Source organism: Pelobates fuscus, chromosome 12 (assembly GCF_036172605.1).
Source record: "Pelobates fuscus isolate aPelFus1 chromosome 12, aPelFus1.pri, whole genome shotgun sequence".
Lineage (NCBI taxonomy): Eukaryota > Metazoa > Chordata > Amphibia > Anura > Pelobatidae > Pelobates > Pelobates fuscus.
The window spans coordinates 50,494,912-50,522,513 of NC_086328.1; positions in this window are offsets into that span (position 1 = coordinate 50,494,912).

Below are 27,602 nucleotides of genomic sequence, written 5' to 3' on the forward strand. Positions count from 1 at the left end.
ATCCCACCATTCATACCACTAAGTAAAAGGAGTAACGTTTAAATTTATGGCTAATCCATGGCAGCATCACAGTAGAGTTAGCTCCATCTCCTTGGCTGTGTAGGAGAGAAAATGAACGCTATAAATACCCCTCCTTAGGGCTGCCATCAGAAATTGTGGGGCCCCTAACACAGCTCAAGCTCTTGGCCCCGCGGGGACCCGCCTGAAAGGCCCACCCCCAAATCCCGCCCACAAGACCTGCCACTAAATCCACCCACAAGGAAGCAGTGTTTGTAGAGTAGATGTAGGGTGTGTGTTTTGTGGATGCAGTGTGTGCTTGTGTATTGGCTGCATTGTGTGTTAGTTCATGTGTATGAATGCAGGTGTGCATTTGTGTGTAGTATATACACTTCCATACACAAACACACTGATACTCAAACACATACACTGACACACATGCAAATACACATACACATAGATACACACATATATACCCGCACATATTCATACAGCCACACGCACTGATACCAAAGGACACAGGTACACACAAAAAAATACACATATAGTGACACAGACACATACTAACATACACAGACACACACACACACACACACGTGTATGATGGGAGTTGGTGTGGCTCTCCCTATTCATGACCTATCTCTACTCCTTCCTGCGTGGAGAGAGCTGGGAGGAAGTGACCGGCCGTATCGGGTGGCCCTAAGTGCATGCACCTGATGAGCCCTATATCTTCAGGGGCCCGGTCAGCGCTGTGGCCGTGTAATAACATGACCGGACCCCATCAGCCAGGCCGGGCCTCCCAGGGCTGCTGGCCTGTGACAACCATCATGATTGTCACCCCATGATGGCGGCTGTGCCCCTCCTACCGGATAGAATTGCCAGACTTTTTTCCTGTCATACTGGTTGTGGACAAGTTTTCCTTTCTAAGGTTTACTGTTTTATTTTATTCTCACCAGAAGACTTTTTAAAACGGCCAAGCCAGGAGAATTCAGCTTCTCTTTTTCTGGAGACCCAATACACACAGCCCTGTTAAAGGTGACTCCCTGAGTGTGCCCCTTTGACCACGAGTCTGACTTAGACTCTCAACAAAACAATTCTTCAACTGCAATACTGCAGGAGTGGTTTACCTCCTAACCTGCAGTTGCGGTATGAAGTATGTGGGTAAAACCATACGTCCTTTTAAGAGAAGAATAATGGAGCACATCCATTCGGTAACATCATTGAAAGATACCCCAGTAGCCAGACACATGAGACAACACAGCAATGACCCATTGAGAACTATGAAATTTGCAGGCATTGAAAGAGTCTGGAAGAATAAAAGAGGGGGTAATTTTGATCTGACTCTAAAAAGAAGGGAATGTTTCTGGATTAACAAACTGGACACTATGTCACCTAAGGGACTGAATGAAGGGTTCTCCTTTACCCCATTCATTAATAACTAGACCAGTAAAAATATTTACATCTATTTGGTCTTATCATGAATAATGTATATAGCTTTTTTATGTCAATACCATACACCTCAACTGTACCTGTATAGCCCCCTCTCCCTTTCTCCCCCCCCCTACATGTTATTGCAGCCAGTATAACATCACACTTCTATATAGCCCTTCCTATCATGTGAATAAGGCTTACTCACTCATTAAAATCGCCTTGATGGTTATTTCCACTTAAGTGTAATTTAGGGGGTTACTTTAATACCACCCTGTAGGCACACAAAGAATTAGGATATAGGAGTGGATTTTTAGGAAGTGCACACCCCAGAGGGTGTGGCTTAGCGGAGGGGGTTCTCAGATGGGCGGTTATGTGGGAGGTGGAGCGGTGCGTTTCAACACACTGCGATCCAAGCCTCGCTTTGATGCGGACCCGCCCACCATCACTGATTGGAGAGCGGAGCGCTCCCCAGGCATATAAAAGGAGATCGGGGCAACAGGTCGGTTCACTTTGCCTTTGACAAAGGCGCTTATAGCAGCGCCGAAACGCGTTAGGCATCTTTTTCTTTGCACTATGCACGTTTTATTTAGCACGTTTGTTTTGTAACTGAGGGGAACTTTTTGCCAGACACTATAGGGAGCCTTTAGGTCGCAGCACAGATAGGTTAGAGGGGTATTCTCTTTGAAGCATGGATTGAGTCTTATTATGGTTGGTCTCTGAGCACCACTACGGATTTAGCACTAGCTTTCTACAGCTGAAGCAAATAGGTAGCAAGCCATTTGTGTCTAGACAGTGGTGATTAGTACAAGACTCCATAGACCTCTGCTCAGAACCCTCTCTCCTATAGGGTATTAGGCTACCAGTGCAGTGTGTATCTAGTCCAGTGTGCTTTCTATTGCAATTGTTGCAGTTTTCAAGTTAACAGCTTTGCAACAGTGGCTACATCCTGGCACTTTTTTGCAGTAAGACTTTATGCTGCAGCCACACCGTATGTCTTAGGGGCCAAACAGGACTTCTATCATTAGCAATTTGGCTACGATTGAGGGTAGATTCGCTTTAATCACCCCATAAGGACTCCTGTGTACCCTCCTCCAGACATGGTGCCTTTATAGGAGGCTCAGTAAGGTTATTTGGCATTTTTCCTCTTTGCACTATGTGGTGTTTGTATATAGCAGGTAGTTTTATATTTACCTAATAAAGCATTTTTTATTTTATTTTCTGATATCTACAGACCAATCTCTATTTCTATAGATATCTGAGTTTTGATCGAGGGCCAACTTGTTTGAACCCTTGATCACCATTTTTTTCTCTTTTCAAGTACTAGGGTTACCCCCTGCCTCTTGGATATCTAGTAGACATCACACATTCACCTTATTAGGAGTCTGTGTTCCCCTTTTTGTTTTGTTTTTACTTAGACTCTCTCCTGAAGGAGATGACAATGGTTTATGGGGTGCAAGGAAGCCTTTAGATTAGACATATTAGGTTTGATCTAAGCATTCATAAATACAATTCCTTTAAGCAGATTTGTCATTGCAGAAAAAAATACATTATATTTTATATACATATTGAACTTGAACAGTAGCAAAAGTATAGCTTTTTAAATACATTTATCCAAAGATATTTTCCTTACATGTCAATTTGTGGCACTGTCAGAGCTTGACAGTGATTGAATGGCAAGTGAGAGCCTTCCTCCTGACAGTTCTCCTGTTCTATGTCACAGCAATACTCTATAAGTGCTTTGATATTGCAACTATATGCAACTTGCACTTACTATATGCATCTTGCACTTACTGGGGAAAATAGGAATAGAATGCCATATGTTTCTCTATTTTGATTTTAATATCTTTTCAATGAAGCCAGTATGTTGGTGTCTGGAGAGGATTGTTGTCCATAGACAACTGAAATTATAACACTGTATATCCCTGTAGGGAAACAGTGCATAGGTGGGAGAAGAGGGTGGATGTTACAATAATAATAGACATGACACTATGATTGTTAGACCTGTGAATTCATGTGCGAATGAATTGCAATTAAAGGTACACTATAGTCACCAAAAACAACTTTAGCTGTATGCAAACGTTTGGCTGTATATATCATGCCACTGAAAACTCATTGCTCAATTCTCTTCCATTTGGGAGTTAAATCACTTTTGTATCTGTTCATGCAGCCCTAGCCACACAACCCTTGGCTGTGACTGGCAAAGCCTCCATGAAAAAAAATGGTTTCATTTACAATCAGATGTTAACTTACTTTAGATTTTTTCATATCCTGCTCTGTAAATTGATTTTTAATCATACATATGAGGCTCCTAAGCTATTAGCAGTACAGGAGATAATGAATTCTAAATTAAGTGTAAACATTAGATTTCACTTTGCATCAAGTGTTTAGGAAGGCTGTGCATATTACGTGCAGGGAGGTGTGGCTAAGGCTGCATAAACAAAATGATTTCACTCCTTACATGGAGTCAAATCAGTTTGGCAGAGATATGAGCAGCAAGACTGCAGGGGCTTGTGACACATGCGCAGTAGGTTTCCCAGGCGAATTACATTGGAGGATGCGGAGCCCCGACCCAGTGCAATGGGACATCGGTGCTAGAATCAGGTAAGTGATTTTTTTTTAACCCTTTATTGACTGGCGGGGTGGGGGGGTGGGGGGTGGGGGGGGTGGGGGGAGGGGGAGGGGGCAGGGGGCAGAGGGCATTATAGTGTTTGGAAAACAGATTTGTATTTCTAACACTGTAGAATCCCTTTAAAAAGCTGTGCAGAGTGTAAGAGAGCGGACAGAGAATTGAGCTGGACAGTGCTTACTCTGATAAGACCACACCTTGAATATGCCTTATTCAGGTTCCCTAGAGTATATTGCCAGGGATGAGCCCCATCACCCTCATGGAAAGACATCAAGTGGGATCAATATAATATATACCTATTTTTTGATGTCTATAAAATTCAGTTAGAAGAAGACATAGAAAAAACTGAACCTGGTCAAATGCTTTGGTTCATATTCTCTGTGCCCAATTTCAACAATCATTTAAACTAAATAGCTTAATGTTTTGGACTACATCTCCCATAATGCTCTTAGGGCCACAATGCTAGCAAAGCATCAAGGGAGATGTAGTCCATAACATCTGGAGGGCCGATGATTGCGTTAATGGAAAGTCACTGAAAACAGCTAAACATACCATACGGGGCTGGTCACCATGGAATAAAGTGCTACAGAAAAGAAATAAAGTTAAAGGAACACTATAGCATTAGGAATACAGAGATCCATTCCTACTAGTATAGTGTCCTGAGACAAATCTCGGTGTCCATCCAATTTTAAGGCTCTGATAGGTGGCTATTACTTACCTTTCATCCTTCTCTATGCTGTTCTTCTCGTTGCTTCTTCAGCTGAGATCCTCAGTGTTGATAATCCAATGCTTCACCATAGAGAAGCATTTGAAGGCTAGTGGCATGCATGTCACGCCACACTGCGCAAATCAAATGCTGCCTGATAAGTACAAGAAGCAGTGTAGCTAGAACTCAAGTAGCCAGCAACATTCCTGTATTGCAAAGTAGTACTACTAATAGTACAATGCATGTTAAGTTAGGAAAAGTAGCAGCAAGTACCAGTATGTGTCACCGAATGGGCTCGGTATGCAGAGATTTTTTTGAACACAGTCACTGAATTAAAAGGTCTAAACAAATAAATATGATGAAAAAGTCCCAATGCAATTATAACCGGTAAATAAAGGAATTCCTTCATAAGAAATAAAAGTCTTTAAGGAAAAATAAAGTATTTTACCAGAGTTCCAGCACTTGGTAAATTAAGAAAGGCTTGATTTAAGTTGTAGTAGAATTGGAGATAAATCAAAGCTGGGACAGCGTTGCAGGGGTTAATCAAGGTGGAAACAGCATTGCAGGGTTTAATCAAGACTCAAGGCTGGATTCAGGCAGACAAGAGTTGATTCAGGGAATCCACAGGTGAGGGTAATCAACTCACTTCAGTCAGGATCTAGCTCTGTACTCCAGGGAAACAACAAAACAACTGAGCACAGACCCCAAGGGTGGTCGGTGCATAAATAAGGAAAAGGGAATTGGTGCCCTCCCATGAGGAGGGGTCTAAGGGCCTATATATGTGGAAGGCTCCTCTGGGTAACTGTTCCCCACACTGCTTCCAGGAAAACCTGTATGGGTTCCCCAGGGTTCTGACAGCCTGGAGGGATCCTGGGGCAGTGTGGAGTTCATGGCACACATGCCACCCAGTTCGCCCACCAGAGGGCAGAGTTTGTGTCCCTTCCTCTCGCACGCAGAAAACCACATAGCGCATCTGCGGGGCCCGGGGAGACTAGAGAGGCACCAGGGTGCCTTGTGCCAATGGCGTGTCGCAGAGGAGTGGCGGAGAAAGCCGGCCATTGGGAGGTAGGTAAAGAGCACATCCCTCACTTCCAGGAACCAGGACGCCAAGAAACAAGTGGCGTCCAGCGAGTGAGTGAGACGTGTCTAAACCTCCTGGCGTGCAGTGACAGTATGAGAGATGTATAGTTGCATAGGCTGAAAAAAGTCTTGCATCCATGTTCAAGTTCAGCCTTTCCACATCTGCTTCTCCTGTTAATACAAAGGAAGGCAAAAAACAAACAAACAAACAAACAAACAAACAAACAAACAAACCAAAAAATTGTTTGAAGCTCTTTCCAAGTTTTCAACAAACTAGAAAAAATGTCCGTATTGACCCCATAATGGCAGTCAAATTTCTCATTGGATCAATGAGCTGTTAACCCACTGTCGGGAACACAGATTAGTGGACGGAGCCCAAGATGCAGTTAGATGCTGAAGGCAAAGAACCAAGTTCACAGTACCAAAGGATTAGACAAAGAGAATAGTCGGGGAAGCCAAAGCTCAGGACATGCGGCACAGGCTCAGAAGCAATGATCCAGGCAAGGATCAAAATCAGGAACAGGATCAGGATCCAACAGGAGAGTCTCCGAAGGTCTTTACACAATCAGGAGCACAGTACAACGGAGCGAAGAGTGAAGGGTGTGTGCGACTTAAATAGGGAAAGTGGGTGGTCTTGTTAATTGAGGCTCCACTCTGGTCTCCACCTAATGTACCTTTAAAAGTCTCTGTGTTGGCGCGCGCACGCCCTTTGATTCTCCTGAAGTTCTTCCTTCTGTGTGGTTGCACGTGGAAGCAGCAGCGTTCTCACGAGCAGACTTTTGTTTACGCTGTGTTTAGGAGCCAGCGTCCGTACGAACAGAGTCCTGTCTGCAGTATAGGTGAGTAGCGTTTGCATGAACAGAGGTGGTGTTCGTACGCTTGGAGTTCTTCCTTCTGTATCTGGTAAGTGGTGTTCATGCGAACAGAGGTGACTTCTCAAGATTATTTTTAAATAGGTTGATTATAATTTGTCCTAGAACAGATCCTTGAGGAACACCACTTACCACTTTAATCCAGTTTGAAAATTTTAATGAACAAGAATGAATTATCAAAGTAGATCCCATCCACTGGAACACCCTGATCTATACTTCAACTTGATACTCTATAGAATGCAATTAAATTAGTTTGACATATGTTTCATAAAACCATGCTGATTTCTGCTACTGTCATTGTTCTTCCCAATGAATTCCTAAATATTATTAATCTTTAATCCTTCACAAATTTTCCAGCAGCCACAAACGTTAAGCTCACAGGTCTATAATTTCAAGTCAGATATTTTCCCTAGAGCAATTATAGAATCTTCATTCAATCTAAAAAGACCTATGGCAATAAACCTCAGCACAGAATGCACCTGTCATAGTTGAATATATTTATTACCTGTTATGTATTAAATTTATATATGTGTGTATGTGTATTGTAACAAACCACCTCTTTTACCGGTAGGATTTTGTCACAGATCTTATGGTAACCACAGTCTTCTAGGGTAATCAAAGTCCAGGACACATCCAGCTCAGTTTTTCTGATTTATTTGGTACAAAATATACAGGTGCATCAAAATAAAATAAACAAAACAAAATTCCTTACTCTTGTTTGAGCACTTACTAATAGTGATGTCGCGAACCCGAAATTTTCGGTTCGCGAACGGCGAACGCGAACTTCCTCAAATGTTCGCGAACCGGCGAACCGTGCGAACCGCGCGAACCGCCATTGACTTCAATGGGCAGGCGAATTTTAAAACCAACAGGGACTCTTTCTGGCCACAAAAGTGATGGAAAAGTTGTTTCAAGGGGACTAACACCTGGACTGTGGAATGCCGGAGGGGGATCCATGGCAAAACTCCCATGGAAAATTACACAGTTGATGCAGAGTCTGCTTTTAATCCATAAAGGGCAGAAATCACCTAACATTCCTAAATCACAATGGATATGGATTGACACCTGACATATGACATATTGACACCTTGACATATGGATTGACACCTGTCCTCAGAGCCCCTGATGCACACGGACACAGAGCAGAATAGGGACTCTTCCCCCTACATAGGGTCACTTGGCAGGTATGGATTGACACCTGTCCTCAGGGACCCTGATACACACTGACACAGAGCAGAATAGGGACTGTTCCCCGTACATAGGGTCACTTGGCAGATATGGCGTGGTTGTGGGAGGAGGAGGAGGATCACTTTCACCTCTTCCCCTGTTAGATTCCCGTTGTGCTGTGACATCACCCTTATACGGTGTGTAAAGCATACTTTTTTAATTTATTTTGCAAATGCTGCATCCTTTCCGACTTGTAATTCGGTAACATTTCCGCCACTGTCTGCTTATACCGGGGGTCTAATAGCGTGGACACCCAGAACAGGTCGTTCTCCTTCAGCCTTTTTATACGAGGGTCCTCAACAGGCACGACAGCATGAAAGACCCCATTTGCACAAGGTTGGATGCCGAGCTACTCATTTCCCGTTCCTCCTCCTCACACAGAGCAGAATAGAGACTGTTCCCCCTACAAAGGGTCACTTGGCAGATATTGATTGACACCGGTCCTCAAAACCCCTGATACACACTGACACAGAGCAGAATAGGGACTGTTCCCCCTACATAGGGTCACTTGGAAGATATGGATTGACACCTGTCCTAAGGATCCCTGATACACACTGACACAGAACAGAATAGAGACTGTTCCCCCTACATAGGGTCACTTGGCAGGTATGGATTGACCCCTGTCCTCAGAGACCATGATAAACACTGACACATAGCAGAATAGGTACTGTTCCCCCTACATAGGGTCACTTGGCAGATATGGATTGACACCTGTCCTCAGAGACCATGATACGCACTGACACAGAGCAGAATAGAGACTGTTCACCCTACATAGGGTCACTTGGAAGATATGGATTGACACCTGTCCTAAGGATCCCTGATACACACTGACACAGAGCAGAATAGAGACTGTTCCCCCTACATAGGGTCACTTGGCAGATATGGATTGACACCTGTCCTAAGGATCCCTGTATTGGTGAACATTGTCGCCCAATCTAATTTATATGCCCATCAATTCTGAGCTACAAATCCGGACTCTTGTTTGGCAAAGATACACACTGTGCCAGAATTTAAAAGATTCTGGGCATTGACTATGCTGATGGGCATCATAAAGAAGCCCTCTATCCGCTCCTACTGGAGCAGTAGCCCCATCTGCTCTACCCCCATTTACTCCCAATGTATGTCGAGGAAGAGGTATGAAATGATTCTGCATTTCATGCACTTCAGCGACAACAGCCTGTGTCCCCCTAGGGAGCATCCCCAGTTTGACAGGCTGTATAAAATCCGCCCCCTGATTACCCACTTTGCTGCCAGTTTTGCAGAGGCTTATACACCTGGAAGGAATATATGCGTGGATGAATCCCTGATGAAGTATAAGGGAAGGCTGGGATTCACGCAGTATGTTCCTTCCAAGCGCTCTAGGTATGGTGTAAAGATGTATAAGCTCTGTGATAGCGAGACTGGGTATACTCAGGCCTTCCGGGTGTACGAGGGAAAGGATAGCCACCTTGACCCTCCAGGTTGCCCAGAACATATGGGAACCAGTGGCAAGATTGTCTGGGACCTGATAATCCCCCTGTTGAACAAAGGGTACCACTTGTATACTGACAATTTTTATACATGTGTCCCTTTGTTCAAGCTACTGAACTGTTTTGATACAGTAGCTTGTGTAACGGAGCTCCGTGTACTCCGACCGAGTACCCTCCGTTGATGGATGCTCCTAGCGCTCTCAGAGGACTCCAAGCACTGCAGACGACACCACAACCACCGCAGGCTCCACAACCGCCGTAGCTTAACTGGAGCCGCGCCGTCTTCCTTCCACCCTGGAATGATCCTCCAGCATTCAGGACCGTGTGGGGAAGACCTCTCCTCCTGGAGAGCGTATCCGGAACAAGCTCTTAAAAGAGCTAAGTGATTAATCTCAGGGGAATATGCAGAGCATAGCAATCCCCAGTGTGATACAGCAATTCCCTCCAATAACGAGACAAGGCTACGTTTTGAAGGGTCAAGAAGAACTGAGGACTGGAACACCCAGCCTGCTTTTTATTAGGAAAGGGTACACACAGGACACTCCCAGAGGGAGGATGAAATTGACCAATCACATGCATGGTAACACCCCCACGTCTCCTCCCCTCAGATAAACACATAACATAACTAAAACGTACATTATTTTACCCAAGTTCTGGATGTACCCCAAAAACAGGGGGTACATCTTTAAGTCTGGTATCCCTAGATAGCCCTTGTTCAGGGGAACAGTCTGTCCAAAAATCAGCCCATTCGGATGAATAGTTCGGGAGATACAGAGCTCCAAAGTTTTGACCGACCGCACAGACCAACTAGCCGAAAATAGTTCCATGAGTTTTGGCCTTGCGGTCGGTCTCCGTTCGCATGAACAAAAGATACGAAATTCTTGCCATCCATTCGCATCTCTGTGATCGCTAGAATCCCCATACTGAGTTAAGTATAACTACCGAACGGCCGGTCGTTCGGTAGTTTCCGTACGAAGTTCTGGATGTCTGGAGGTCTTAGCGGTATTCGCCTGTTTGCGCTTCCGATTTTAGTTCCATGCGTTCACAGGCAAACACCGCTGTTCGTACGCAAGATGGCCGCGAACACGTGTAAGTCCCGAAATGGCGGCCATCTATTCGGTACACAAAGGATTCGTACAGAATCATACGAACGGTTTTACTACCGAATCCCAACAAGGCATTTAAAAATATTTTATGTGTCCATAGTCTCTGTACAGCCCATTTAAAGAGCCACAGACAGCACAATGAAAATTCCTTTAAGCCCAGATATAGTTTTAACGTGCAATATAGTCCAGGACCATAGTCGCAGGGGAGGAGGCTGGCAGGCAGGCCTCTCCAGGACAAAGTGGCGAAGGGCACTTCGTCACACATCTCCCCTTTGGGGGGAAGACTAACCAGGCACCTGACCTTCTGTCGGTCAGTGCCTCCGTTAGTCGATCCACCAACCCACAATAAACAGATGCCCGAGTAGCCCCCCCACAACACCAAAGTACAGGAACAGCCCACCCACAACACACAGTCACTGCACCTGGGTATTTGGCTGTGGTAATGAGGCCACATGCTGAGGGTACTTGAAGGGCAGAGGCCCGCGGCGCTCTGCCCTGATGCCAGTCCTTCTGCTGGGGTAGCCTGCAGGACATCAGGCTCTGGGCCAGGGACAAGGGTAGGGCAGAGGCCAACTGCCCTCTGCCCAGCTGCCAGCTCTTCTGCTGGGGTAGCCTGCAGGGCATCAGGCTCTGGACCAGGGACAAAGGTAGGGCAGAGGCCAACTACACTCTGCCCAGCTGCCAGCTCTTCTACTGGGGTAGCCTGCAGGACATCAGGCTCTGGATCAGGGACAAAGGTAGGGCAGAGGCTGACTGCACTCTGCCCAGATGCCAGCTCTTCTACTGGGGTAGCCTGCAGGACATCAGGCTCTGGCTCAGTAGCCAAGGGAACATGGAAATCAGTAGGGGTTAACATCACCTCTGTTAACCCTGGAGTTAGCTGGGGAGGGGAATTTGTACTTACCCCCTCCTCCTGTTGTCCCGGTGAGGGCAGTTGGTGATCTGGGCAGGTTGTCCAGCATCCCTGTAGGTCAGGCACAGAGACCACGGTCCCATCTGCGCCATCTGGGGGATTGGTGTCTCCCCTTGTTAGGGGAAGCTGCCGCTGGGGAGAGGGGGTGCTGTGCTCCTCTCCCTGAAACACAGGCTGCCGCTGGAGAGGGAGACCGCCTGTCTCCACTCCCGTAACATTGTCCTGCTGCTGGAGAGAGGGACCAACTGTCTCTGCTCTCTGTAGGACACACTGCTGCTGGGGGGGAAGGACGACACCTTCGGCCCCCTGTAACTCACACTGTCGCTGGGGTGGAAGAACGGCACCTTCAGCTCCCTGGGGTACACACTGCCGCTGGGGGGAAAGGACGACACCTTCGGCCCCCTGGGGTACACACTGCCGCTGGGGAGGAAGGTCGACACCTTTGGCTCCCTGACACTCACTCTGGGGTTGGGGATCTTCCCAGTAAACCTCTACGATATCCTTCCAGCTGAAGGGCTCTAGACCTGGTTCTGCTTGTCGGGTAGGTTGGGGCTGCACGGAGCTGAGCAGGTGTAGGTAGTCTTGCTCCAGCTCCCACTCCCTTGTTACCAGGTGGGTCATGTCTTTTCTCACCTCGCGTTCGTCAGCCCAGACATACATGCCCATCCAGTGGTCGTAGATGTCCCAAAACCTAGACTCCTCTGTGCTGCCGAAATCAAGCTCCTCCGCCATGGCATCCTGAAGTAGACCCGGACCATCATAATCATCCCCCTCCGGTAAGTCATGCTCGGCTGTCCAGGGAGTAAGTCGAATGGTATGCCACCAGAGGGCCTGGTATGCGTTGTCTAGCCCGATCTCTCGCCATACCAGGGTCTCTAGTCTTGCCACCCACTCATCCAGGGGCTGCTCTCCCAATAGACACATTCGCATTGCCACACGCTTCTGTAGCCGCTGCTCATCACTGGGGAGACTCTCACCTCGCCGCCACTGGGCATCTTCCAGGGCATCATACCAGAGTTCCTTTCTGGCTGCATCCCTGTAATCTGCGGCCTCCTCCTCATCCTCATCATGGAACGCTGTCCGCAAACCAGCTGATTCCATCCTGTTGTAGCCAGGGGTGCTGCCCAATGGCTAGCGTTGCCCTCAATTGTAACTCCAAACGTTACCAGTGTCTCTGAGCTGCTTCTCCTCGCACTAGGACGCCATCCCACCGCTGCCACCAATGTAACGGAGCTCCGTGTACTCCGACCGAGTACCCTCCGTTGATGGATGCTCCTAGCGCTCTCAGAGGACTCCAAGCACTGCAGACGACACCACAACCACCGCAGGCTCCACAACCGCCGTAGCTTAACTGGAGCCGCGCCGTCTTCCTTCCACCCTGGAATGAACCTCCAGCATTCAGGACCGTGTGGGGAAGACCTCTCCTCCTGGAGAGCGTATCCGGAACAAGCTCTTAAAAGAGCTAAGTGATTAATCTCAGGGGAATATGCAGAGCATAGCAATCCCCAGTGTGATACAGCAATTCCCTCCAATAACGAGACAAGGCTACGTTTTGAAGGGTCAAGAAGAACTGAGGACTGGAACACCCAGCCTGCTTTTTATTAGGAAAGGGTACACACAGGACACTCCCAGGGGGAGGATGAAATTGACCAATCACATGCATGGTAACACCCCCATGTCTCCTCCCCTCAGATAAACACATAACATAATTAAAACGTACATTATTTTACCCAAGTTCTGGATGTACCCCAAAAACAGGGGGTACAGCTTTAAGTCCCCAGATAGCCCTTGTTCAGGGGAACAGTCTGTCCAAAAATCAGCCCATTCGGATGAATAGTTCGGGAGATACAGAGCTCCAAAGTTTTGACCGACCGCACAGACCAACTAGCCGAAAATAGTTCCATGAGTTTTGGCCTTGCGGTCGGTCTCCGTTCGCATGAACAAAAGATACGAAATTCTTGCCATCCATTCGCATCTCCGTGATCGCTAGAATCCCCATACTAAGTTAAGTATAACTACCGAACGGCCGGTCGTTCGGTAGTTTCCGTACGAAGTTCTGGATGTCTGGAGGTCTTAGCGGTATTCGCCTGTTTGCGCTTCCGATTTTAGTTCCATGCGTTCACAGGCAAACACCGCTGTTCGTACGCAAGATGGCCGCGAACACGTGTAAGTCCCGAAATGGCGGCCATCTATTCGGTACACAAAGGATTCGTACAGAATCATACGAACGGTTTTACTACCGAATCCCAACAAGGCATTTAAACATATTTTATGTGTCCATAGTCTCTGTACAGCCCATTTAAAGAGCCACAGACAGCACAATGAAAATTCCTTTAAGCCCAGATATAGTTTTAATGTGCAATATAGTCCAGGACCATAGTCGCAGGGGAGGAGGCCGGCAAGCAGGCCTCTCCAGGACAAAGTGGCGAAGGGCACTTCGTCACACTGCTATTAGCTTACACTGGAAACCTTTTTTCTTTGTAAAAGCACGCTATAGAGACACCAGATATGAGTGGCAATGTGTACTGGAACAGTTCTGCAGAGCACACACTGCAGGCCTGACAGAGCCGCTTGAAGGACACTGACTGGCTGCTATTAGCTTACACTGGAAACCGTTTTTATTTGTAAAAGCACGCTATAGAGATACCAGATATGATTGGCAATGTGCACTGGAACAGTTCTGCAGAGCACAGACTGTAGGCCTGACAGAGCCGCTTGAAGGACACTGACTGGCTGCTATTAGCTTACACTGGAAACCTTTTAGATTTGTAAAAGCACGCTATAGAGATACCAGATATGATTGGCAATTTGCACTGGAACAGTTCTGCAGAGCACACACTGTAGGCCTGACAGAGCCGCTTGAAGGACACTGACTGGCTGCTATTAGCTTAAACTGGAAACCTTTTTTCTTTGTAAAAGCATGCTATAGAGACACCAGATATGAGTGGCAATGTGCACTGGCACCGGTCTGCAGAGCACACACTGTAGGCCTGACAGAGCTGCTTGAAGGACACTGACTGGCTGCTATTAGCTTACACTGGAAACCTTTTTTATTTGTAAAAGCACGCTATAGAGATACCAGATATGATTGGCAATGTGCACTGGCACCGGTCTGCAGAGCACACACTGTAGGCGTGACAGAGCCGCTTGAAGGACACTGACTGGCTGCTATTAGCTTACACTGGAAACCTTTTTTCTTTGTAAAAGCACGCTATAGAGACACCAGATATGAGTGGCAATGTGTACTGGAACAGTTCTGCAGAGCACACACTGCAGGCCTGACAGAGCCGCTTGAAGGACACTGACTGGCTGCTATTAGCTTACACTGGAAACCTTTTTTCTTTGTAAAAGCACGCTATAGAGATACCAGATATGACTGGCAATGTGCACTGGAACAGTTCTGCAGAGCACACACTGTAGGCCTGACAGAGCCGCTTGAAGGACACTGACTGGCTGCTATTAGCTTACACTGGAAACTTTTTTTTTGTAAAAGCACGCTATAGAGACACCAGATATGAGTGGCAATGTGCACTGGCACCGGTCTACAGAGCACACACTGCACTGGCACTGGCAATGTGCATCCCTGTAATCTGCGGCCTCCTCCTCATCCTCATCATGGAACGCTGTCCGCAAACCAGCTGATTCCATCCTGTTGTAGCCAGGGGTGCTGCCCAATGGCTAGCGTTGCCCTCAATTGTAACTCCAAACGTTACCAGTGTCTCTGAGCTGCTTCTCCTCGCACTAGGACGCCATCCCACCGCTGCCACCAATGTAACGGAGCTCCGTGTACTCCGACCGAGTACCCTCCGTTGATGGATGCTCCTAGCGCTCTCAGAGGACTCCAAGCACTGCAGACGACACCACAACCACCGCAGGCTCCACAACCGCCGTAGCTTAACTGGAGCCGCGCCGTCTTCCTTCCACCCTGGAATGAACCTCCAGCATTCAGGACCGTGTGGGGAAGACCTCTCCTCCTGGAGAGCGTATCCGGAACAAGCTCTTAAAAGAGCTAAGTGATTAATCTCAGGGGAATATGCAGAGCATAGCAATCCCCAGTGTGATACAGCAATTCCCTCCAATAACGAGACAAGGCTACGTTTTGAAGGGTCAAGAAGAACTGAGGACTGGAACACCCAGCCTGCTTTTTATTAGGAAAGGGTACACACAGGACACTCCCAGGGGGAGGATGAAATTGACCAATCACATGCATGGTAACACCCCCATGTCTCCTCCCCTCAGATAAACACATAACATAATTAAAACGTACATTATTTTACCCAAGTTCTGGATGTACCCCAAAAACAGGGGGTACAGCTTTAAGTCCCCAGATAGCCCTTGTTCAGGGGAACAGTCTGTCCAAAAATCAGCCCATTCGGATGAATAGTTCGGGAGATACAGAGCTCCAAAGTTTTGACCGACCGCACAGACCAACTAGCCGAAAATAGTTCCATGAGTTTTGGCCTTGCGGTCGGTCTCCGTTCGCATGAACAAAAGATACGAAATTCTTGCCATCCATTCGCATCTCCGTGATCGCTAGAATCCCCATACTAAGTTAAGTATAACTACCGAACGGCCGGTCGTTCGGTAGTTTCCGTACGAAGTTCTGGATGTCTGGAGGTCTTAGCGGTATTCGCCTGTTTGCGCTTCCGATTTTAGTTCCATGCGTTCACAGGCAAACACCGCTGTTCGTACGCAAGATGGCCGCGAACACGTGTAAGTCCCGAAATGGCGGCCATCTATTCGGTACACAAAGGATTCGTACAGAATCATACGAACGGTTTTACTACCGAATCCCAACAAGGCATTTAAACATATTTTATGTGTCCATAGTCTCTGTACAGCCCATTTAAAGAGCCACAGACAGCACAATGAAAATTCCTTTAAGCCCAGATATAGTTTTAATGTGCAATATAGTCCAGGACCATAGTCGCAGGGGAGGAGGCCGGCAAGCAGGCCTCTCCAGGACAAAGTGGCGAAGGGCACTTCGTCACACTGCTATTAGCTTACACTGGAAACCTTTTTTCTTTGTAAAAGCACGCTATAGAGACACCAGATATGAGTGGCAATGTGTACTGGAACAGTTCTGCAGAGCACACACTGCAGGCCTGACAGAGCCGCTTGAAGGACACTGACTGGCTGCTATTAGCTTACACTGGAAACCGTTTTTATTTGTAAAAGCACGCTATAGAGATACCAGATATGATTGGCAATGTGCACTGGAACAGTTCTGCAGAGCACAGACTGTAGGCCTGACAGAGCCGCTTGAAGGACACTGACTGGCTGCTATTAGCTTACACTGGAAACCTTTTAGATTTGTAAAAGCACGCTATAGAGATACCAGATATGATTGGCAATTTGCACTGGAACAGTTCTGCAGAGCACACACTGTAGGCCTGACAGAGCCGCTTGAAGGACACTGACTGGCTGCTATTAGCTTAAACTGGAAACCTTTTTTCTTTGTAAAAGCATGCTATAGAGACACCAGATATGAGTGGCAATGTGCACTGGCACCGGTCTGCAGAGCACACACTGTAGGCCTGACAGAGCTGCTTGAAGGACACTGACTGGCTGCTATTAGCTTACACTGGAAACCTTTTTTATTTGTAAAAGCACGCTATAGAGATACCAGATATGATTGGCAATGTGCACTGGCACCGGTCTGCAGAGCACACACTGTAGGCGTGACAGAGCCGCTTGAAGGACACTGACTGGCTGCTATTAGCTTACACTGGAAACCTTTTTTCTTTGTAAAAGCACGCTATAGAGACACCAGATATGAGTGGCAATGTGTACTGGAACAGTTCTGCAGAGCACACACAGCAGGCCTGACAGAGCCGCTTGAAGGACACTGACTGGCTGCTATTAGCTTACACTGGAAACCTTTTTTCTTTGTAAAAGCACGCTATAGAGATACCAGATATGACTGGCAATGTGCACTGGAACAGTTCTGCAGAGCACACACTGTAGGCCTGACAGAGCCGCTTGAAGGACACTGACTGGCTGCTATTAGCTTACACTGGAAACTTTTTTTTTGTAAAAGCACGCTATAGAGACACCAGATATGAGTGGCAATGTGCACTGGCACCGGTCTACAGAGCACACACTGTAGGCCTGACAGAGCCGCTTGAAGGACACTGACTGGCTGCTATTAGCTTACACTGGAAACCTTTTTTATTTGTAAAAGCACGCTATAGAGATACCAGATATGATTGGCAATTTGCACTGGAACAGTTCTGCAGAGCACACACTGTTGGCCTGACAGAGCCGCTTGAAGGACACCGACTGGCTGCTATTAGCTTACACTGGAAACCTTTTTTCTTTGTAAAAGCACGCTATAGAGACACCAGATATGAGTGGCAATGTGCACTGGCACCGGTCTGCAGAGCACACACTGTAGGCCTGACAGAGCCGCTTGAAGGACACTGACTGGCTGCTATTAGCTTACACTGGAAACCTTTTTTCTTTGTAAAAGCACGCTATAGAGACACCAGATATGAGTGGCAATGTGCACTGGCACCAGTCTGCAGAGCACACACTGTAGGCCTGACAGAGCCGCTTGAAGGACACTGACTGGCTGCTATTAGCTTACACTGGAATCCTTTTTTATTTGTAAAAGCACGCTATAGAGATACCAGATATGATTGGCAATGTGCACTGGAACAGTTCTGCAGAGCACACACTGTAGGCCTGACAGAGCTGCTTGAAGGACACTGACTGGCTGCTATTAGCTTACACTGGAAACCTTTTTTCTTTGTAAAAGCATGCTATAGAGACACCAGATATGAGTGGCAATGTGCACTGGCACCGGTCTGCAGAGCACACACTGTAGGCCTGACAGAGCCGCTTGAAGGACACTGACTGGCTGCTATTAGCTTACACTGGAAACTTTTTTTTTTGTAAAAGCACGCTATAGAGACACCAGATATGAGTGGCAATGTGCACTGGCACCGGTCTACAGAGCACACACTGTAGGCCTGACAGAGCCGCTTGAAGGACACTGACTGGCTGCTATTAGCTTACACTGGAAACCTTTTTTCTTTGTATTAAGCACGCTATAGAGACACCAGATATGAGTGGCAATGTGCACTGGCACCGGTCTGCAGAGCACACACTGTAGGCCTGACAGAGCCGATTGAAGGACACCGACTGGCTGCTATTAGCTTACACTGGAAACCTTTTTTCTTTGTAAAAGCACGCTATAGAGACACCAGATATGAGTGGCAATGTGCACTGGCATTGGTCTGCAGAGCACACACTGTAGGCCTGACAGAACCGCTTGAAGGACACTGACTGGCTGCTATTAGCTTACACTGGAAACCTTTTTTCTTTGTAAAAGCACGCTATAGAGATACCAGATATGACTGGCAATGTGCACTGGAACAGTTCTGCAGAGCACACACTGTAGGCCTGACAGAGCCGCTTGAAGGACACTGACTGGCTGCTATTAGCTTACACTGGAAACCTTTTTTCTTTGTAAAAGCACGCTATAGAGACACCAGATTTTAGTGGCAATGTGCACTGGCACCGGTCTGCAGAGAACATACTGTAGGCCTGACAGAGCCGCTTTAAGGACACTGACTGGCTGCTATTAGCTTACACTGGAATCCTTTTTTCTTTGTAAAAGCACGCTATAGAGACACCAGATATGAGTGGCAATGTGTACTGGAACAGTTCTGCAGAGCAAACACTGCAGGCCTGACAGAGCCGTTTGAAGGACACTGACTGGCTGCTATTAGCTTACACTGGAATCCTTTTTTATTCGTAAAAGCACGCTATAGAGATACCAGATATGATTGGCAATGTGCACTGGAACAGTTCTGCAGAGCACACACTGTAGGCCTGACAGAGCTGCTTGAAGGACACTGACTGGCTGCTATTAGCTTACACTGTAAACTTTTTTTTGTAAAAGCACGCTATAGAGACACCAGATATGAGTGGCAATGTGCACTGGCACCGGTCTACAGAGCACACACTGTAAGCCTGACAGAGCCGCTTGAAGGACACTGACTGGCTGCTATTAGCTTACACTGGAAACCTTTTTTCTTTGTATAAGCACGCTATAGAGACACCAGATATGAGTGGCAATGTGCACTGGCACCGGTCTGCAGAGCACACACTGTAGGCCTGACAGAGCCGCTTGAAGGACACTGACTGGCTGCTATTAGCTTACACTGGAAACCTTTTTTCTTTGTAAAAGCACGCTATAGAGATACCAGATATGACTGGCAATGTGCGCTGGAACAGTTCTGCAGAGCACACACTGTAGGCGTGACAGAGCCGCTTGAAGGACACTGACTGGCTGCTATTAGCTTACACTGGAATCCTTTTTTATTTGTAAAAGCACGCTATAGAGATACCAGATATGATTGGCAATGTGCACTGGCACCGGTCTGCAGAGCACACACTGTAGGCCTGACAGAGCCGCTTGAAGGACACTGACTGTCTGCTATTAGCTTACGTCTGGAAACCTTTTTTCTTTGTAAAAGCACGCTATAGAGACACCAGATATGAGTGGCAATGTGCACTGGCACCGGTCTGCAGAGCACACACTGTAGGCCTGACAGAGCCGCTTGAAGGACACTGACTGGCTGCTATTAGCTTACACTGGAAACCTTTTTTCTTTGTTAAAGCACGCTATAGAGATACCAGATATGACTGGCAATGTGCACTGGAACAGTTCTGCAGAGCACACACTGTAGGCCTGACAGAGCCGCTTGAAGGACACTGACTGGCTGCTATTAGCTTACACTGGAAACCTTTTTTCTTTGTAAAAGCACGCTATAGAGACACCAGATATGAGTGGCAATGTGCACTGGCACCGGTCTGCAGAGCACACACTGTAGGCCTGACAGAGCCGCTTGAAGGACACTGACTGGCTGCTATTAGCTTACACTGGAAACCTTTTTTTCTTTGTAAAAGCGTGCTATAGAGATACCAGATATGATTGGCAATGTGCACTGGAACAGTTCTGCAGAGCACACACTGTAGGCCTGACAGAGCCACTTGAAGGACACTGACTGGCTGCTATTAGCTTACACTGGAAACCTTTTTTCTTTGTAAAAGCACGCTACAGAGACACCAGATATGAGTGGCAACTGTCAAAGTACGCTGGCACAGGTCTGCAGAGCACACGCTGAAGGAGGCCTGACACCCAGACGCTTGCAGACAACTAACTGCTCTTCTATTACAGTGAAAATGTTTTATTTATTTTTTAAATCTAAAGCTTAAGCTATTGTCACAACAGATATGAGTGGTGGCACTGACTGTGCAAATGGGCACAGCATACAGCCTGACACAGAAGATGGCAAGCAGGCAACTGCTCTTCTATTACAGTGAAAAATAATTATTTTTTTTAAATCTAAAGCTTAAGCTATTGTCACAACAGGTATGAGTGGTGGCACTGACTGTGCAAATGGGCACAGCATACAGCCTGACACAGAAGATGGCAGGCAGGCAACTGCTCTTCTATTACAGTGAAAAAAATATATATTTTTTTAAATCTAAAGCTTAAGCTATTGTCACAACAGATATGAGTGGTGGCACTGACTGTGCAAATGGGCACAGCATACAGCCTGACACAGAAGATGGCAGGCAGGCAACTGCTCTTCTATTACAGTGAAAAAAATATATATTTTTTTAAATCTAAAGCTTAAGCTATTGTCACAACAGATATGAGTGGTGGCACTGACTGTGCAAATGGGCACAGCATACAGCCTGACACAGAAGATGGCAGGCAGGCAACTGCTCTTCTATTACAGTGAAAAAAAAATATATATTTTTTAAATCTAAAGCTTAAGCTATTGTCACAACAGATATGAGTGGTGGCACTGACTGTGCAATTGGGCACAGCATACAGCCTGACACAGAAGATGGCAGGCAGGCAACTGCTCTTCTATTACAGTGAAAAAAAATATATTTTTTTAAATCTAAAGCTTAAGCTATTGTAAAAACAGATATGAGTGGTGGCACTGGGCAAGTGGGCACAGTATCCACTGTGAGCCTCACACAGAAGCTGGCAGGCAGGCACCTGCAATTACATTACACAGAAAAAAAAAGGAAAACAAACAGCCTGGTGTTCTAGCCCTAAAAAGGGCTTTTTGGGGTGCTGTCCTTACAGCAGAGATCAGATGAGTCCTTCAGGATTGTAGTGGACACTGAATACCCTAGCCTAGCTATCAATTTCCCTATCTAATCAGCAGCAGCTAAACTTTCCCTCCTCTCACTAAGCATGCAGCTTCAGAATGAATCGAAAATGGATGCTGGGAGGGAGGTTGGAGGGTGTGGAAGGGAGGGAGTGCTGCTGATTGGCTGGAATGTGTCTGCTGACCGAGAAGCACAGGGTCAAAGTTTGCTCAATGATGACGAATAGGGGGCGGATCGAACCGCGCATGTGTCCGCCCGCCGCGGCGAACGCGAACACGCTATGTTCACCGGGAACTATTCACCGGCGAACAGTTCGGTACATCACTACTTACTAAACACAATAATCACTAACTGGAATTGGGTGGCTTTCCCACTTACCAATTTACAATAGCAAAATATAGCTGCAAAACACACCATTCCTCTGGCTCTTTCTCCCTCACTCTGCAGCAGGCTGATCCCTTCTTTTAAAAGCATGCCTGCCAATTGACCAGCTACAGGTGAGGATTAATTAGTTCACATCTCTGGAACTCCTAAGGTATATACAAGATCTGGTCTGGTTGTTAGATAGCAACTAGTGCTATTGGAGCACTGGCCCACCCTGCTCTCCAAATGCTCCGCCCCAGGGACTCATACGGTGTTTTGCACAGTATCAACAATGTATATTGCAAACTTAACATCTCTCCCTGGGACATTTAACTGAAAACTCTCATATTCCCATATATATGGGAAAACAAGGGGCTGGCTGCACTCACCTAAACATGCTTAAATGGGGTGCTGCTGGGGGCCAATAAGTACAGTAAAAATAGAAATCCAGCGCACTCACTTATCTACTAAACAGCTACTTTGATGCTGTATATATATATATATAATATTGTATCCTATTGTAACAATGCAATGTTTTGTGGACCCAAGACTTGAGGGAAAACAAGAGAAATTTCAATGTATCCATCCTGGTAAAATATTTTATAAATAAATACATTTTGAAACCTTTTTATATGAACCACACTTGCCTTTCTCCAATCCTGTGGTATGATTCCAGAAAGAGAAGAATCCTGAAAATTTACAGAAAACAAAAGATTTTTTCCACATTTAGATGCTTTAGTACACGTGGATAGTGATGTCGTGAACATAAAATTTTCCGTTCGCAAACGCGAACTTCCGCAAATGTTCGCGAACGGGCAAACCGGGCGAACCGCCATAGACTTCAATAGGCAGGCGAATTTTAAAACCCACAGGGACTCTTTCTGGCCACAATAGTGATGGAAAAGTTGTTTCAAGGGGACTAACACCTGGACTGTGGCATGCCGGAGGGGGATCCATGGCAAAACTCCCATGGAAAATTACATAGTTGATGCAGAGTCTGGTTTTAATCCATAAAGGGCATAAATCACCTAACATTCCTAAATTGTTTGGAATAACGTGCTTTAAAACATCAGGTATGATGTTGTATCGATCAGGTAGTGTAAGGGTTACGCCCGCTTCACAGTGATAGACCAAACTCCCCGTTTAACGCACCGCAAACAACCGCAAACAGTCCATTTGCACAACCGCAAACTCCCCATTTGCACAAGGTTGGATACCAAGCTAGCCATGTCCCGTTCCTTGTCCTCACTGATGTCATTGAAGGTCTCTTCCTCCACCCAGCCACGTAAGGTGACAACAAGCCCCCTGGGACGCCTGCTGTGTTTGGTCTTCCACCTCCTCAAAGCCACCTTCCTCCTCTGACTCCTCTTCTTCAGACTCCTCTCTCTGCGTTGCCTCTCACAAATTTTTGGAACGCCTCAGACTTCACCAGCTTGTATGGTAAAAGCTGGTGGGCTAAGAGTTTAGACAAGCCAGCTGTCAAAGGCCTCTGAGGCACACGCGGAGAGACGAGAGGCATCGGACCGGACCCGCGAGACGGACCGACCGGGCCCAGCAGCCGAAAACACCGGGGCGGACCCAGAGCCCTGTCGGACTACAAACCCCTCACAGGATGCTACAGCCCCTTCTGCAGGTACGAGACCGAACTGGCATCCTTACCAAGCACTGCAGTGCTGCTCCATGCGCCAGCCTCAGAGCCAGCCCCCGAACGGGCATAGGATGACTGGGCAGTACCATGACTTTGGAGGGCCAGCACCGGGCTTTATGGACTCTAGCCCACCAGGAGGCTACAGGACTCACCCACCGAATAGCATTGGCAACAATACCCGGCAATCTATGGCTCCTGAATAGCATTGGCAACAATACCCGGCAATCTATGGCTCCGGAATAGCATTGGCAACAATACCCGGCAATCTATGGCTCCTGAATAGCAGTCGCAGAGATACAGCACCCACGGACTGGTGATCGTTAAGGTGCAGCTAAAGCCACTTCGTCTATAGACAGTCATAACAGTTAACCTTTCCACATCATATACATGTTGCAAAGCATAGTCTCCGAGAGCGGTTGATAACGATTCATACTAGGATGTCTTCCATGTTTTAGTGCAAACTAGTCTAACTACTAATATAGTTGAAACATGCTACTTTTATTCATGCCAGACAACCATGCAGGCCAGACTAACAAACATGCCAGGGCCAATCATAGTTAACCACCTCAGACATAGATAGCCTCACCCTGGTTCTCAGTATGTAGATTTATATACTCACGCACTGCTTAATATAACGTATTCACTATGACGTAAGCTTAAGCCTGTTTAAAGCGGCACTGTCATGCCGAACTTACCTTCCCCCAAAAGATTCCTCTTCTCTCCCTCTCTCAGGATCTGTTCTTCTTTTCTTCCTATCTGCTCTAGTTTTCTTTAAAACATAAGACAAAGTAGGGACTATTTCTCTTATGGAGGTTTCCTACGCAGTGACCAGCGGAGGAGCAAAGTGTGCTTCGTTTCCGGTGGTCACAGCAATTTTCCCATGATCCTTTGCTTTCCTATCTGTTCCCGCGATGCTTCCTGTCACTTAGACAGGACGCCGGCAAAACTGACGAATTGCGTTCAAACAGTTTCTCCATTCGGGACTTTGTTCGGATCGGAATTTCATTCTAATGAATGAAACTCCAATCCTATTCATTGCTGTGGCTGCATCTTGCAGCCTCTTAGTAGATAACTCCTTAATTCGCACGGCATCAGGGAGCTATCTACTAAAAGGCTGAAAGACCTAAATTGGTCTTTCAGCCACATTTACTAATACTAAGTAAAAATTACTTAGTATTAGTAAATGATCTGCCCCTACTCGCTATACCGTGAGTAGGGGCATGTCTAGTAAGCAGTGAGCAGCCTGTGGCTGCTCACTGTAAAAAGAAACAAAAAAACCCTATTACCCTAAAGGATAATGGGGGGGGGGGCTATTGTCCTCCCCCTGGCCCCCACCCATGAGCTGCGGGTGGGGGCCCTAAGTTACAATAAGGACCTACTGTCCTCCCCCCGGCCCCCACCCCTGAGCTGTGGGTGGGGGCCCTATAAAAGAATAATGGGGGAACCTACTGTCCTCTCCCCCGGCCCCCACCCCTGGCGGCGGGTGGTGGCCCTAAGTTACAATAAGAGGGGGGGACCTACTGTCCTCCCCCCGGCCCCCACCCCTGAGCTGCGGGTGGGGGCCCTATAAAAGAATAATGGGGGGGAACCTACTGTCCTCCCCCACGGCCCCCACCCCTGCACGGTGGGTGGGGGCCCTAAGCTACAATAAGGGGGGGGCCTACTGTCCTCCCCCCGGCCTCCACCCCTGCACGGTGGGTGGGGGCCCTAAAAAACAATAAGGGGGGGACCTACTGTCCCCCCGGCCCCCACCCCTGAGCGGCGGGTGGGGGCCCTAAATGAAAATCCCCCCCCCATCAAAGGTGACTAGGGGTCCCCAAGCCTCTAGTCACCCACCCCCCACCCAAATAAAAAAGCCCCTACCTACCCCCCTCACCCTAAAAAATAGTGAGGGGGAATAAAATTACTACCCTGCAAAGTAAAATTCAACTTACCATTCAACGTCTTCTTTTTTCTAAAATCTTCATTTTTCAGCCCCAAAAAAGGCCAAATAAAAAGCCATCATACCCGTCAAACTTAAAAATAAAATAAAAAACCCGAGCGCAAAAAAAAATTCCTGACGAAAAAGAAAAAACCCGACGCTCAAAAAAATAATCCATCTTCACCCATGGAGGGCTCCGCGCAGACTGAGCTCTGCAGGGCGGGGGAAGGCCACAGGGACTTCACCTACCCACACAAAGATGGCGGCGCCCTGAATATAGATCGGGGCAGAAAATACAGATTAATAAATAGGTAATCTGGGGGCTTAGGGGCATTTGGGGGTGACTAAGGCGTCAATTGGATGTAGTGGAGGCGGGAGGGGGGGTTAAAAAAAAAACGGGATTCGGCATGACAGTGCCGCTTTAAATTCAAAGATGTTGTTAAATTATCTAAATGTAGATATATATACTCACGCACTGCTTAATATAACGTATTCACTATGACGTAAGCTTAAGCCTGTTTAAATTCAAAGATGTTCCTTAATTGACTAAGCCTGTCTAAACACTTCCAAATGGTTGAATCTGACTGACAAACCTCATAATAATTTAACATATAAAATGTGCACGTATTAACATATACCCTATTGTTACAATTGTTACTTGAAAAGCATGAGGAATGCCGTTGGGGTACCACATGCTCATTGTTATACCTCCATGCACTACAAAAATAAAGAATTAAAAAAAAAAAAATAATAAAAAAAAATGTATGCAGCTTCAGAATGAATCTAAAATGGATGCTGTCCAGGAGATGGGAGAGTCTTGGAGGGAGGGTCTGCTGCTGATTGGCTGGAATGTGTCTGCTGACTGTGAGGTACAGAGTCAAAGTTTACTCAATGATGACGAATAGGGGCGGACCGAACATCGCATATGTTCGCCGTCCGTGGCGAACGCGAACACGCTATGTTCGCCAGGAACTATTAGTCAGCGAACCGTTCCGGACATCTCTACACGTGGATGAATACCATCTGGCCATGCTTCTGATTTATCGGATTTAAATGGTTTAAATGCTCTTCTATTTTTAATTTATTGGCTTACCTTCCTACTAAGCCATATTAGTTTCAATTTGTTTCTTTTGCATTTGTTACCCAAAGAAATATACCGAGAAGTGTACATTTCTATGTGCATTTGTTTGAAGATAGTACATTTATTAGACATGTTTTAAAAAAAAATTAAATAAAATAATAATTTATACTAGTCATTAAGTTGTAAAGCAGCCATCATCTTATTGAAACTGGTCTTTTAAAAATTATATGTTTCAGTACAGCCCATGTACATTTGCTTATTAAAGTTTATTTTGAAAGATACCATGTTATGATCAGCATATCCCAAGTGGTCCTTGATGAAAGATCAAAATTATACATTTTAACCAGATCTAGACACACTTCTTTGCTAGTTGGTGCTTCTACCAATTGTGACATGAAGGTATAATTTAACAGATTCAAAAATCTGACTCCTCTGATCTCTCTATCCCAAACAAATATTTTAAAACAAAGGGTGTTAGTAGTACTAAGAAAGAAATTAAATATCCTCATTCAAAACAAAAATTCTGTTTTTACAGCTGATATATAGTGTGAAACACTTAGCAAATATTCACTATCCAAAATCAAAAATAAGAGAGTCTAAGTAAATACTAAAGCTTTTCTCTGACTAGAAATTGAACTCAAAGCTATCCCCTCATGTAAAGGCTTTATTCATGATGGCCAAAGTTGTGGGATCCTCAAGAAAATCTATTAGTTTAACAGAATATAGGGAGATTGATTGCAAACAATTCTAAGGTAAATGTTCACTCCAGTATGTGGAGTTAATGAAGCATTATTGTGAGGCTAGCTGGTATAGGTCTTTTGTTTAAGATACAAGCGTTTTACCTACATAGACATACAAAATACCGTATATACTCGGGAATAAGACGAGTTTTTCTGCACATTTTTTGTGCTGAAAAACCCCCACTCGTCTTATACTCGAGTGAGTGTCTGTATTATGGCAACTTACATTGCAGAGGGAGCTGACGGAACCGGAGGTGAGAGAAGGAAGCTGACAGGAGC